Genomic DNA, 14,415 nt, shown 5'->3' on the forward strand with positions numbered 1-14,415 from the left:
AAAACTGCTGAAGGTTCTGAGAAAACATCCGTCCTCCCCTGCCCACTCCCTGATTCTGCCTCCCACCCCCTTACCCCAACACTAATCCTCCCAACCTCCTTGTACCTTTCAGAATCTCTGTCTTATGCCAGGATTATGGTACGCTGTTGCCGTGATCCTGGCCAGCACTTTCTGTATTGCTATGTCAGCAATTCTGCAAGCATAAGCTACCAGCATTCCTGTGAATAGCAATACTGGTAGCTTAAACTTCTAGCATTGCTGTCACAGCAATGGAGAAAGCACCTGCCAAGATTATGATAGCAGTGTACCACAATCCTGGAAGAAGGCAGAGATTTCAGAAGATACCAGAGGGGTGGAAGGATTAGGGTTGGGGTGGTGGGGGAGGGGGAGGCTTTGTGGGCAATAAGATTTAAAAATGTTTAGAAAAGGACTCAAAACAATATTCTTTCAACAGGCTTTTGTATTAATTGTATATTTTATGCCGTTTTTGTTGTGATATTATCTTATACTCTTTTATGTGATTTTATGAGTATATTTGCAAACCGCACTGAATGTTTTCCAGGAAGATGTGATATATACGATTTTAAAATAAACAAATACATAAATGAGAGTTCACTGATGTCAGTTATGCAGAAACAGTGAAGAGTCAGGAGGAGGGGGTGGCTGACTCCAGACCCTGAGAAGTTTTAGTGTTAAAAAGGCTCTCACAGAGGAAGTGACGTTGCTTCCCCATGTAAGCAGCACCTCAGTGCTGCTCCTCGAGCTTCTGGGGCTAAAATCGCTTAAAACCGATCGAAACGTAATTTTGGGGCTTTACCGACTCCTGCCAGCTTCCTCTCAGCGTGAGCCATGGCTGCGAAAAAGAAAATGCCGGACCTCCGCAAATATTCATATGCCCTGCGGGGATGCTGCAGTGGGCCCGGGGCATGGCGGCGGCTGACCTCCTCGAGGAGCGCGAGGAGGAGGACACTGATTTATCAATACCGGAGGACTCACCCCCGTCCCGATCCGAGATGTGGAGATGGTTCAGGGAGCTTCGACAAGATTTAAAATCCTATAAGCAGGAGATTGCTGACATGATCCCTTATCCCTCTACCCCTCCTTCCCAGCTCTCCCAATATATTCCTTTTACACCCCCTCCCCCCCTCTCTTGTTACTTTATTCAGTTTCAATGTAAAGCCCTGTTGGCTATTTTTGTTCTATGGAAACCGATGTGATGTTTTCCAAACGAATGTCGGTATATAAAAATTGTTAAATAAATAAATAAATAAATGATTGCCGGCATGAAGGAGGAGACGGCTGAGCTGGGGCGGCGTGTGGATGAAAATGAGCTGCGATTAGATACACAGGGGGAAGGCTGGGATGCCATGCAGAAGGAACATGCGATTTTACAAAAATCTTACCTCTCCCTCTCTGACAAACTCGAGGACATTGAAAACCGCAGCAGAAGATGCAACCTGAGGATCCGGGGTATCCCTGAGTCAGAGGACTATGCTGATTGCGTGGAGGTGGTGAGAAAAATATCAGTTTTTCTGTTAACTCAGGGCACAGAGCCTGAAAATTTGGCGGTTGCTGATATAAAGGTGGACAGAGCTCACCGGACCCTGGGCCCCAAGATAGCCAATCGCCCCAGAGATATTGTGGTTTGCTACCACTCATACCCACAGAAAGATAAAATTTTCAACATTGCTAGAAGGCAGAGATCCTGGCAATGGGAAGGTCATGAAGTGGCTATTTTTGCAGATCTCTCATCCGCCACCTTGAGGAAAAGGCAGGAGTTCCGCTGTGTCACTGCTAAACTCACTGAAGCGCAGATCAGATACCGGTGGCTTTACCCTGGGGGGTTAGCCTTTACAATACAAGGTACAACGCATAGCATAAAATCCGTCAGAGAGGCCGTGGAGATACTCCAACAAGAAGGCATTACCGTGGTGGTACCTACAGCGGGGCCCACTGATCTGGACGGGCTGGCAGCGCGGAGTGCCCCTCAAACACGTTGGCAAAGAGTTGCCAAGGGCAGACGTCGATTGCGCCGGAACGCGCCCGAGGATGGTGCAGAATGAAACACCTGCCTGATAAAAACTTTTTTTAGAGGCTGCGCTCTTGACTGCACCTTTCTGGCTGGAGCAGTTGCTCTGATTTCTGGTTGTTTCTCTCGAAGCGTATTCACAAATTGGGTGACTTTTGCTGCAAGTCTTATGACGACACAAGTTTGATCGGTTATGTTGACGTTTCTTAATTGAGCCCCAGACCTGAGACTCTGGGGGAGTGATTTCATTACCTTCATGGGCGGATGGCATGATGTGGTGGTGCCATTGTTTGTTTTGTGAGGGGGGAGGGGGTGGGGGTTTAGGTGTGGATGGGACTCTGTGAGGGTTGTTTGCAAGATGGGTGGGTGTGCTCTGATGTGTACGGGAACAGGAGAGCCGGTAGAGAGCTCTGCGCAGGTGAAGCGGGGACTGTTTGCTTAACATGTGATGGCTAGTTTTAAGTTTTTGTCCTTGAATGTTAAAGGGCTAAATACCCCTAGAAAGAGAAAATTATTATTTAAGGAACTAGATCGCATGAAGGTGGATATTGCCATGTTGCAGGAGACATATCTCCGAAAGCGGTACCAGAAATTATTGTGTAATCCCAAATATCCATATCAGTATTGGGCTGCGGCTACGGTAGCCTCTAAGTACACTAGGGTGGGAATATTAATTCACTAGGATTGTCACTTTGAGCTCCTAGACATGTATGCTGATCCTACGGGTAGATTCATTCTGGTAAAAATCCGCATAGGAACTGCGCTGTATACACTGGTCTCGCTATATGGTCCTACCTCACAAAAGTATGACTTCTATAAGACCTTAAACCAGACTTTCCAATCCCGGGTTGAAGGGACCTTACTCCTGGGTGGGGATTTCAATCTGATGCTAAACCCCAGAATAGACACCTCGTTGGGTTCGAGCTCGGATCCTAAAAAAGTCCGGGACGAACTCAAAATACTAATGCGGAACTTTGGCTTACAAGACATTTGGAGGTCACGTAATCCTAAATCAAGGAACTACACTTTCTATTCCTCCCCCCATGACAGCTACTCCAGAATTGATATGTTCCTAGGAAGCTCATGTTTGCTACCTAGGATTTTGAAAGTTGACATAGAACCTATTCTGTGGTCGGACCATGCGCCACTATGGTTTACCCTACAAGTGAGAGATTACGATCAGGGTACTAAATACTGGCGGTTGAATGACTCGTTGCTAGATGACCCTGCTTTTGTTGCCCAGATTGATTTAGATATTCAGGAATATCTCCAACATAATGACACAGGTGCTGTCAACCCTGTGACTGTTTGGGAGTGTCTCAAGGTGGTTATTCGGGGTAAATTTATTGCTAGGGGGGCCTTGTTGAAGAAACAAAGGGAATCGGATCGGGAGCGATTGCTGGCCCAGCTTAAGGCACTAGAATGTTCTCATAAACGGTCTGGGTCCTCTGTGTCACTTCTTCCCCAGATGCAGGAACTCTGCAACCAAATAGCTTCACTGGACTCAGCTGCTATTGCTCACCAGCTGCGGTTGACTCAGCAAAGGTATTTTGAAGGGGGGAACAAGGCAGGGAAAGTACTTGCCAATGTTCTCAAGCGACGGCAAGCCCAGACAACCATTGTTAAAGTCAAAAGTAAAGATGGTGAGATGTTAACTGACAATCGGTCTATCAGAGATCGCTTTCATCAATTTTACTCTGATTTATATGCGATGGATAAGGATATTAGCCTGAGCGCTATTGATCAATATCTTGCGGGGTCCCAGGTCCCTAGCTTAGAGGAGTCCCATCAAAGGGTCCTGAACAAGGATATTTCTGAACAAGAAATTATTCAGGCTATCCGGTCCCTTAAACCAGGGAAATCACCGGGCATTGATGGATACACGGGTAGGTTCTATCAAACATTTACATCCCGATTGGCCCCAGTTTTGGCCCAAATGTTTCTAGCGCTCAAAAAGGGGGTACCACTTTCTGCAGCAGCTAACACAGCTGGGATAACAATACTCGCTAAACCGGGAAGGGATCCGACCATTTGCGGTTCCTATCGACCGATCTCCCTCATTAACACTGACCTAAAAAATTTAGCTACAAGATTGAACAGTTTTATTGCCCAAATAATTCACCCTGATCAAGCTGGCTTTATTCCCAGCCGACAGGCCAGCGACAATGTACATAAAATCCTGGATCTATTTTGGTGGGTGAAAAGGAGCAATATTCCAGCAGTAGCTCTGGCTCTGGACGCCGAGAAAGCCTTTGATATGGTGCACTGGCCCTATCTTTTTGCTTTATTAAGGAAAATGCAGTTTGGGGATACCTTCATACAATGGGTACAGCAATTGTATTCCAACCCGCTAGCATGCCTTAAAATCAATGGGGGCTATTCTTCTGCTTTCCCAGTGAGGCGGGGTACAAGACAAGGTTGCCCGTTATCCCCGATTCTTTTTGCAATTTTTCTTGAGCCTTTTGCGACCCTGGTCCGCAATCATACGGGTATTCAGGGGGTGGAGGTGGGGACGTTCACCTCTAAACTCTCCATGTTCGCAGACGATATATTGCTCCTGGTCACCCATCCTGCATCTTCTCTGCCACACTTGACACGGGCTATAGAGGAGTTTAGTCGGGTATCAGGTTTCCGGCTGAACTGGGATAAGTCGGAACTACTTAATATTAACCTACCTAGCTCATCTGAACAGTCTCTTAGGCAACAGTTTCACTTTAAATGGGCGCATGACAAATTAAAATACTTGGGGGTGTACATTAGCGCATCTCAAGATCTTTTTCCCCTAAACTACGGGAAATTGTGGGCCTCCATTCTTCGCGAGTTGGAGGAGTGGAACCGGTACAGCATCTCGTGGCTCAGTAGAATAGCGGCGGTGAAGATGACAGTGCTCCCCAAATTGCTTTATTTGTTTCAAACCCTGCCCATTAGTATACCCCATCGGATTCTCGCACAATGGCAGAAGAGGTTGTTGATGTATATTTGGGGGGGGGAAACAACCCCGCATTGCTCGTGGCATTTTATATAGACATAGAGCTCGGGGAGGCATGGGGGTACCGAATTTGGAGTGCTATTATAGGGCGGCTCGTTTTAAATCTATAGTTGATTGGCACAAGCAGACCAGCCCGAAGCAATGGTTTCGCTTCAGTCAACAATTATACGGGGAGGTCCCACTCTGTAGTTTATTATGGCAGCCTAGGAGCACTTGGGTGGTGGATCCCATGCCTGTCCTATCGCCAAATATGCTTCTCGCTCTTCAACATTGGGATTCTTGCAAGAGGGAGGTGTTGGGGACCCGTGACTACCACTTGTCTACTTGTACGCAAATTCAGCTTTTCCTCCAGGTTACGGGAGTACGACGGCACTTAGATGGAAGACCAGAGGTATCAGCAACTGGGGACAGATAATGGGTGCTAGAGGTCCACTCCCCTTCCCAGATTTACAAGTACGATATGGCCTGGAGGAGGGCGATGTCTTCTTCTACTTGCAGTTATGCCACTATGCACGAACGTCGTTGGCTTCCATTCATATTCTACAGGGGCCATCGGAGTTTGAAAAGTTGTGTCAGAAAGCAGACTTTACGGTTAAGCTTATGTCTGGTCTGTACACTTTGATGGGTATGGATGCGGGGGGGAAAACGAGGGCCATGTTGGCATGGGAGCGCGACTTACAGTGTACCTTTTCTGCTTCCGACTGGGAGGGAATATTCGTGGGAGTAGGAAAGGGCCTCATTGCAGCGTCATTGGTGGAAAATTCCTTAAAGATGCTGTTTCGTTGGTATTTCTATCTGACCCGTTTACACAGTATGTCCTCCAAGTACTCTAACCTGTGCTGGAGGGGATGTCAGTGTGTAGGTTCCTATCTACACATGTGGTGGACCTGCCCAGTGCTACATGCCTTGTGGCAGGCAGTGGAGACCTGGATCCAACAGCTGTGTTTAATTTTGGTGGCTCTATTGCTACAGCATGCCCTATTGGGTATACCAATGATCCCGAGTAAAGAGAACCAGTCCCGGCTGGTGAATTTTATTTGCACAGCCACTAGGAATGAAATTGCCAAGAAATGGAAAACAGCCATTGCTCCAAGGATAACCGAGGTGCAAGCAAAATTGAGCCATATCTATATCATGGCGGAAATTACCGCCAAGCTCCGCAGACAACAGCGGAGGTTTGGGGACATTTGGTTGCCATATCGGACTTGGTTGGAGACCCAATCGAACTCCACCGTTGTTTGAGACCCTGTCTTATCTGTGATACCTGAGCGTTGTATTTCCACATCGCAGCATCCTGTCCAGTCTTACCATAGTCCTGATTCTTATATTGCACATCACCCTTTTGAGCACAATGGGGGGGGGGGTTAGTAAGTTTGGATAAAATGAGACAAGGTCACATGGGTCATTCGCAGTTATCATTTTATTTTATTTTATTTTATTTTATTTTATTATTGTATTCAATACGGTGTGCATCTCCATCTTATGCTATGGTTGGCACTATTTGATATGATGTATCACCCTATGAATGGCTGTATTTTGATTCTGATGTTTCCTACCTTTTTGATGGAATAACTGCCTGTTGTTGAACCTGCTACTTGCTGTTTGTGTCACTTGTCTTGAATAAAACATTTCATTTCAAAAAAAAAAAAAATGCTCTCACAGAGGTTGGGGGGGGGGGGGTGAGGAGGCTTGGCCAGGTTGGGGCCATGATTTAAAGATTGGGTAGGAGGGTTGTGAGGTTCTTTTTTTTTTTTTTAAACAGCATGACCACTTAACCGGCTATATTCTTTTAGCTCTGAATATTGTCATCTTTGAATTATAGCCAAAATTTAATCAGTTTCTGTGCAACTTAATTTAAAGTTCTGTGCCTGTCCTCATTTCAAAAATAGCTTCCTATTTTATACCTATATTCAAATTTCCTATTTGTCATGCTTCCCAGTGGTGCAGCGGCAAATCAAAGCACTGGAAATGATCTATCCTACTGAGCCTTCCCCTTATCAGCTCTAGCTGATCTGTGCTGCACTACAGACAGAAACAAACATAATCCACTACTTTTTTATAAACTCACTGTGTCTAAGTATGGGGAAGTGAAATGCATTATGTACCAGGATTGACTTGAATTTTTGTACTTTATTTCAAGGACTTATAGTCAACATGTGAATAAAATATCAGGTGAAAGAGCCAACTGCCAAAAAAAAAAAAAATTGTATTAAGGAAAAAGCTGCTGAATACTGTATCACCTCTGAACTCAAAATCAGAACAACTTCTATGGAAAAGAAGACATTCTCTCCAATGTAATGCATAAATTATTCAGTCAATAAAATAAATCACCTTGCCTATTGCAGTAGCAGAGGAAATCATGACAAAGTCCCAAGGACAGCAATAATTTATGTGTTGACAAGGTCTAATATTCATTGGAAATAATGCTGCCTGCCATATTTCATTTGGCACAATTATATTTTGCACACAGTGCACCTTCATAAAAGAAAATCTCCACTTGTATCACACAATCATTTGAATATTTTTAAGTCTGTGCCTTACTCTCCTGATGTTTAGATTGTAATTCTGAATAGGGGACGGGACTAGAAAATATAAAAGTTTTCTACACGCTTGTTCCCACCCCCTCCCACTTAGCATCTCTGTGATTTGTGCTCATCAGGAACCCTTAAGTTCTTTGCTTCTTTGAAAGACCAGGTTTTAAAATGAATTAGGCTAAGGAGAAGGAAATATTCTGCATTTTTTTCATGTTGCCGTTCTGTCATTGCTGAGTGACTATGAATGGCAAGTTTTGCTGCTAACCATCAGTCATTCTTCAAATTGTGACGGCCCATTATCGCATAAGTTATCACACGCGCACTAACGCACATGATTACTGCATCGCAATTTGAACATTTAAATTAGAGAAAGGGGAGGAGTTTGGGTGGGGTTTAGGGAATTAGAGGCCTGTAGCGCACATTATCACCTGCAGTAGCGCTGGAAATAGCAGAATGATGAATTCAGGCCCATGTTAGTAGACCATGTTTATGAAAAACAATTATTTTTCCATTATTTTTTGTTATGAAACACTGAGGCCAATATTCAAAAAAATGCTAAATCTAAGTACCTAAATTTGGCTCCTATTTCCAGTTGAACGTAGGGGGTAATTTACTAAGGGGTCGATGCAATAGGGGGATTAGCGCCTATTTAACTTGCGTCTGACACAGAGTGAATGAGATAGTGCTCATCACATGCGAATACATGTGAATGAGCCTATTACTCATTCACTCCGCATGCAGAAAGATAAATGCACCTCTCAGACGCACATTTATCGCTCAGCTATTAATGCCTGCCTGGAGCAGGCAGCTATTAATGCCTGGAGCAGGCATTAATAGCTGAGCACAGGTAAAAGAAGCAGACAGGCAGGTTATGAAAACTGAGGCTGAGTTTACTGGCGTCGGTCTTCATAACTGGCAGCTGCGGCGGGTCGTGTTAGCAAGGAGGCGCTAAGGTTGCGCAAGTGACATTAGTGCCTCCTTCTTAGTGCGACCCCCCCCTAATTTACATATTACATGGCGCCCCCCTTGTGGGCGCCATGCGTGCGTTAAAAAAGCGGGCGTTGAAAAGTCAGCACCCGCTTTCCGCGAACATTATTGCATCGGCCCCTAAGCATTTTCCCCATGACATTTTCAGCTGAAAATTCACATAGAATTACTATCCGAAAACTCAGGGTCTGAAATTTAAGCATGCTATTCATTTTCCTAGATTTAGGATTCTGACTTTGGTACCTGGTATTGTACATTAGCACTAGGCATCCAACTTTGTTCCCTTCCCTAATTTTATGCCTATACCTGTCCATGTTTAGGCTCTTAAATTTAGGATTCTAATGTAAGAGCCTACATTTTAGAAACTCTGTCCTAGTAAATTTTGAAATGGGCCAATTTAGGAGCCTAGCTCCCAAAATTAGTCACCTAAACCCCTTGAAAATTGACCTTTATAATGTTAATGAAACTCCAGTCATGTATTTGCAATATTATTTTGTGCCTTGGTTTTGTGGTGTTCCTTGCGGGCAGGTCCCCTACTTCCTGCGGCCAGTCGGGCCGCCGACGTCTTTTCTTCGCGGCAGGATGCCGCTGACTCCGTCCTCCGTGGTCCGGAGGCCGTGGCTGTCTCCTGCCCTGTGCGGCAGGGCTGATGCCGTCAGGAGCTCCTCCTGGGGTCCTCAGACGGCAGAGAGCCGTCCTCGCCGCTGCCGGGGTCTTTGACCGGCAGGGAGGCTGTCCCTGCCAGTGCCTGCAGCCAGCCTGCCTTTCCCTGCTCCTTCGCATCTGCGAGCAGGGGGACGCCGCTGTCCCTGGTGGTTTCCTCTCCTGCTTCCTCTTAGGCACCGGCGCACACCTCTTCACTTCATTTAAAGGGCCCGCGGTCGGATATGCCCCGGGCTCCACCTGATGACAAATTCCTGCTTCAGCCCTAAAGAGGGCCTCCTGTTTAGTCACTCCGGGCCTTCGGATCAGGTTCCACAGATCTGTATCTTCTGATCGGTCCAGGTCCTCCATGGTCTTCTCCTGCTTTGACAGCTTTGTCTTCGTGTTCCTGATATCCTTCGTCCGTGCCTTCAGTTGTCTTCATATTCCTGATGCCCTTCGTCAGTGTCTCCAGATGTCTTCAGGTTCCTGATGCCCTTCGTCCATGTCTCCAGATGTCTTCAGGTTCCTGATGTTCTTCATCCGTGTTTCCAGATGTCTTCGTGTTCCTGATGTCCTTCGCTTGTACGTCCTGATGTCCGATATCCTTCCTGTTGCCTTTTTCGCCTCTGCCTCCATGCCTTGGTTCCTTGATGTCCACGTTCCTGGTGTGCCATTGTCGTGGTCCATGACCAGTCCCACGAGTGGGCTGTGTAGGGCGCCTCACGGTACAAAGGACATCCTTATCTCCGCAGTGCAACCCTCCGGAAGATTTCTGGCTCAGTCCTAAGTTTTTAATCCTTGATAATCATGAATCCTGTGTTTGAGTATTGTCCCGGTCTTCGGAGCCTATTGCAATTCGCGTCTGTCCATGTCAAGACTCTGTTCGAACCTGCTCCGCACCAGCGTGGTCCGTAATCAGTCCCGCGGGTGGACTGTGTAGGGCGTGATCCGGTGCTGGCCTCTTCAGTATCTTTGTCATGTTCCAGTATCGGCTTCCACTATCTCTCCTAGAGTCTGCTTCGAGCCCAGCGGGGTCCGTGACAAGTCCCGTGGTGGACTGTGTAGGGCGTGCTGCATTGCAGTCTCGACCCACCACTTTGATCCTTGCCTTCGGCTACAGTGCCTTGATCCTTGCCTTTGTCTACAGTGTCCTCGCCTGAGTCTTCACCCAAAGTCTTCTGTGTTCTAAGGGCCCTGTCTGCCCTCATCCTCTGTCTGGCCTGCCGCCTCTTGCCGTACCCAGCAGCAGGTCCGAAAGGGCTTGGAACAGTCAGAGGACTGTTCATCGATCAACATTGCGTTGTTGGTCATCCTGGGGCGTGCAGGTCCGGTGGAGGGTCAGACCTTGTATCCTTGTCTTCGCTTCAGCCTTGTCCTGCTCCTTGCTCCCCTTGCTCGCACCAGCTCACCTCCCGCGGTGTGTCTTGGGGCCTCCTCCCTGAGTCATGCCGTGGACCAAGGGCTCACATCACCTGCTTTAGAAACTACCGCACCTCTGCGCACGTAACAATAGCCGAAGGCCTTCAAACCCTCATTTCGTAACAGCTGCCGGAGGTCATGCTCGTAACATGTGGTTCTTTTCTTTTTTTTTTTATTCAGAAGAGCAGATAAGTTTAGAGGTAGATCATCTTTCCTAGGAAAATGTAAATAGAATCAGGCCCTTAATCTCATTATTCTCAGTACCCAAAGTTTTATCACTATTAATAGCTATTTTTTGATTTGGTCAGTTTGCTTACGAGAGATTACAAGTGAGTGTTTTACAGATTGCAATTTTGTTTCATGAGAGAAAAAAAGTGTGTTAATGAACAAAGTTGAACTACGACTAAATTCCCTTCATGATATAGTTTAGCTTTGTTTAACATGGGGACATGTTTAAGTAGTATCAACATCAAATACATTAATGTCAGTAGGCTACTTTTTGTATTTCATTGTCTATTGTGGAAGTGTCCATGTATTTATCTTGCTATCACTTTATCTCCCAGCACCAATGTATTATTGTTTTCTGTTTGTTGTTTCCAGTTTTCCCAGTTGAGGTGTTCATGGCTATAGCTATCTAATGTATCTTACTTCCTGGATGATGCTCTCACCCCCACATAACATATACCCATTGTGTTATTGTTCCATGTATTACATCTGTCACTGGTTATTGATTTTCCGTTAAGTTTGTTAGTTCTATTCTGAGTAGTCCAATTTGTGTGGTTTAAAGTGGGAAAATGTGAGTATACTCTTTTCCCCATTATTGTGTTCATCATCTTGTTTGCTTTTTTAGATGTATTTGTCACAATGTTTCTACCATCACTAAACTGATGATAGTATTACAAGAGGCTGATTCATTAAAGTGTCCTACCACATTAATGCATGTTAGCATGCAATAATTCACGTTACTAGTGATTAGGTCCCATTAGAAAAAATGGGAGCCACAGTAAACAAATGTTCGCATATTTTAGTGTATCAGCCTCCAAGTTTTTATTATTATGAACATAATCCAACAAGGCCCCCCCCCCTTAATGACATAAAAAGGAAGATATATGTATCCCAGTTTTTAGAACACCAAGAGAAAATGACTTTGATATATGTGTTTTGTGTGATATTAAGAAAATATTAACATCCATTGTGTCTACTTAAAGGAGAACAAAACCAAACATGTTATGATACTCACTTTTTTACCATCCAGGAATTGAGAAATTCTGTAGTTCCAGCAGTGGCCACTAAATATTAGTATCTTCTACTACTATTACAATAATAGGTGTTTTTTATGTCTTGAACATGCATGCACATGTAGAGGCTCACCATAGAACATATAGAGCTAGGCTGCTAATTTGGACTGTTGTGGGGTTGCTGCATGACAGTTAGTTGCATAGGCCACAGGAACACTAGTAATAGGCACTGCGGTAAGTGATGCCAAAATGGACCATATCATTGGGGAAGGTTTGCCATCTTGACAGAAACACGGTTGGCCAGAGATGGATTTTGGATTTTGCCATCCCTAGCTGCTTTTGGTGCTCTTAAACCTCCACCTCTTATAAGACTCTGTTACAGGGGAGCAGAGGGCTGCTTTCTGCTGAATGAGATTCAGCAGAGCTGGAAGGCAGCAAATCATAGCCATCCTGCTGCCCCTAAATGTTTGCCAACCTAGGCATAGGTATAATGGGTGCTTTCTGACAAATGCAAAACTGCTATGGGTGCCTGTAGTCAGGTCATATTAGGTATGCCAGAATTGGGCAGGGGCAGTGTGGGATTTGGTGCTGCAGCAGCATTTAGGGGTGGCAGTATGGTGAGGGTTATAGTGTAGTATGCATCTTGCTTCGGAAGCACTGTGGAGATATGTCTGGTATTCCATGAGGGTGGGGGTAAGGGACTTGAGAGCTTTACAAGCTGTGGAAGCCAAAAAGCTGAGGGAGATATTGGAGGAGCTAAAAGAGGGAAGGAATGTGTGAGAATGTAAAGCTGAATGGGAGCAGCAGATGGGCAGACTGGATGGATTTTATGGTTTTTATCTGCTGCCATATTCTTATTTCTATGGATTGGCTGGGTGGATGGTAGGGACAGGCTGAGGGTTTTGGGGAAGGGATGCACACAGAAAAATATTTCTTTTCATTTTTTGATTTGTTTTTAAAAATGTGCTTTTCATTTTAATTCATTTTATTGAAATGATACAGTAAAGTGAAAAAAAAAATAAGAATGGAAGGGGGGTCCAGGTTTCTACTTGCCCCTGCTAATGTATCTTCGTCAGTACTGCCGCTATAAAATAATGAACTCCCCCAGGCCTTCACCATTACCCTACTCTCCCTGTACATATCTTACCCTCTCAAAGGGGTCAAGGAAGTTGATTCAGGGCAAGATTGATCCCCAGCCATTCATGCCCCATTGGGTTCCATTTTCAAAATACAGCTAGACAGTCCTGAGGCCATCTCTGTTCTGGTGCATGGCCAGCACAATTTGGAAAACAAGATCTAGAATGGCAAAAGTGCCCCATTTTGATTTCCAGAACCCCCATATAAGAGGTAAGATGGTTACAGAGAGGGTAGGAGAAATGAGAAGGTCTAGGAAGGTTAGTTTGTTGCAGCAGCACTAGAGGGTGTGGGACTTTGGCGGAGTTGGTGGCAGTACTGACAGCAGCAGTAGCAAGTTAGGGGCAGCATTCCAGTAATGAAAAGTAAATCATAAATGTTATTGGGTGTTTCTTTCATTGCAGTTTGAAGTAACACTTAATGTACACCCCTAGGTCTGAAAGGATCTTCTGGGAGACGGTGAAAGAGTTCTGTGCATTTATTTGCTAGGATGCTAGTGATGGGGGTTGGAAGGGAGAGAGAAGACTGGGGCTAGGGAAGGCAAGAAGGGGTAAGAGGGGATTGGGATTCAAGTGGTTACAGGCCTGAACCTTACTTCCCAATCTGGATTTGGTGAAAGAATAACTAGAATTTCTATATTTATAGAAGTATGTTTGTATATATATATTTTTGTTTACTGTAAATGATTTATAGCTCTCTGCTAGTTAGTATATCATACAGATATCAAAAAAGTTCAAAGATACAACATGCAGTAACATTGGTGCATTAAGAAGTTAAGAACTGAACAAAAATACATACAAAAATGAAATAATATATAACATATAGGAGTCAATCAGTAAACTGTCTAGGTGCAAGGTTTGCGGGTATTGTTGTACCTGTACCTTTGAAACAAATAATTGAAGAGAGAGATCGTTCCTCTGAAATTAGCTAAAACACGTGCATTTGGGATACAGGGAGCATACATAATAGGGGAGAGATATCATAATTCATCAAACTTGGGAGGGGTTTTGGGGCGATCATATGTATTGGATTTGAGGTTGTCAAATATTATGACAATGCAGAAATGAGAGTCAGCAAAATGATAGTTTTTATGGGATAGATAAACCCAGCAAACAAAAGTACAGTAAGTGATAATACACAATCAATGGATGATAATTTACTTAAAGTATTATTTCTAAACCTGAAGGATGTCTCTCAAAAAATATTCTAGAGATATGCTAATGTTTGAAATAAAACAAGGACGTTTAACAAAATATCAGTTTCATTTAGTTATGAAAATGAAAGAAAAATGAACACAATTTCATTTGTTTTGTTTTGTTTTCAAATGGCCAACACCCCCACCACCAGAGTCTCCCACAATGCCCCAACCCCAGATTCTGCTAAATCCCTCCAACCACTTACTCCATCCATGAGTCTGAGGGGCAGGAATGATCCTCAGTT

This window comes from Rhinatrema bivittatum, chromosome 5, assembly GCF_901001135.1.
Source record: "Rhinatrema bivittatum chromosome 5, aRhiBiv1.1, whole genome shotgun sequence".
NCBI lineage: Eukaryota > Metazoa > Chordata > Amphibia > Gymnophiona > Rhinatrematidae > Rhinatrema > Rhinatrema bivittatum.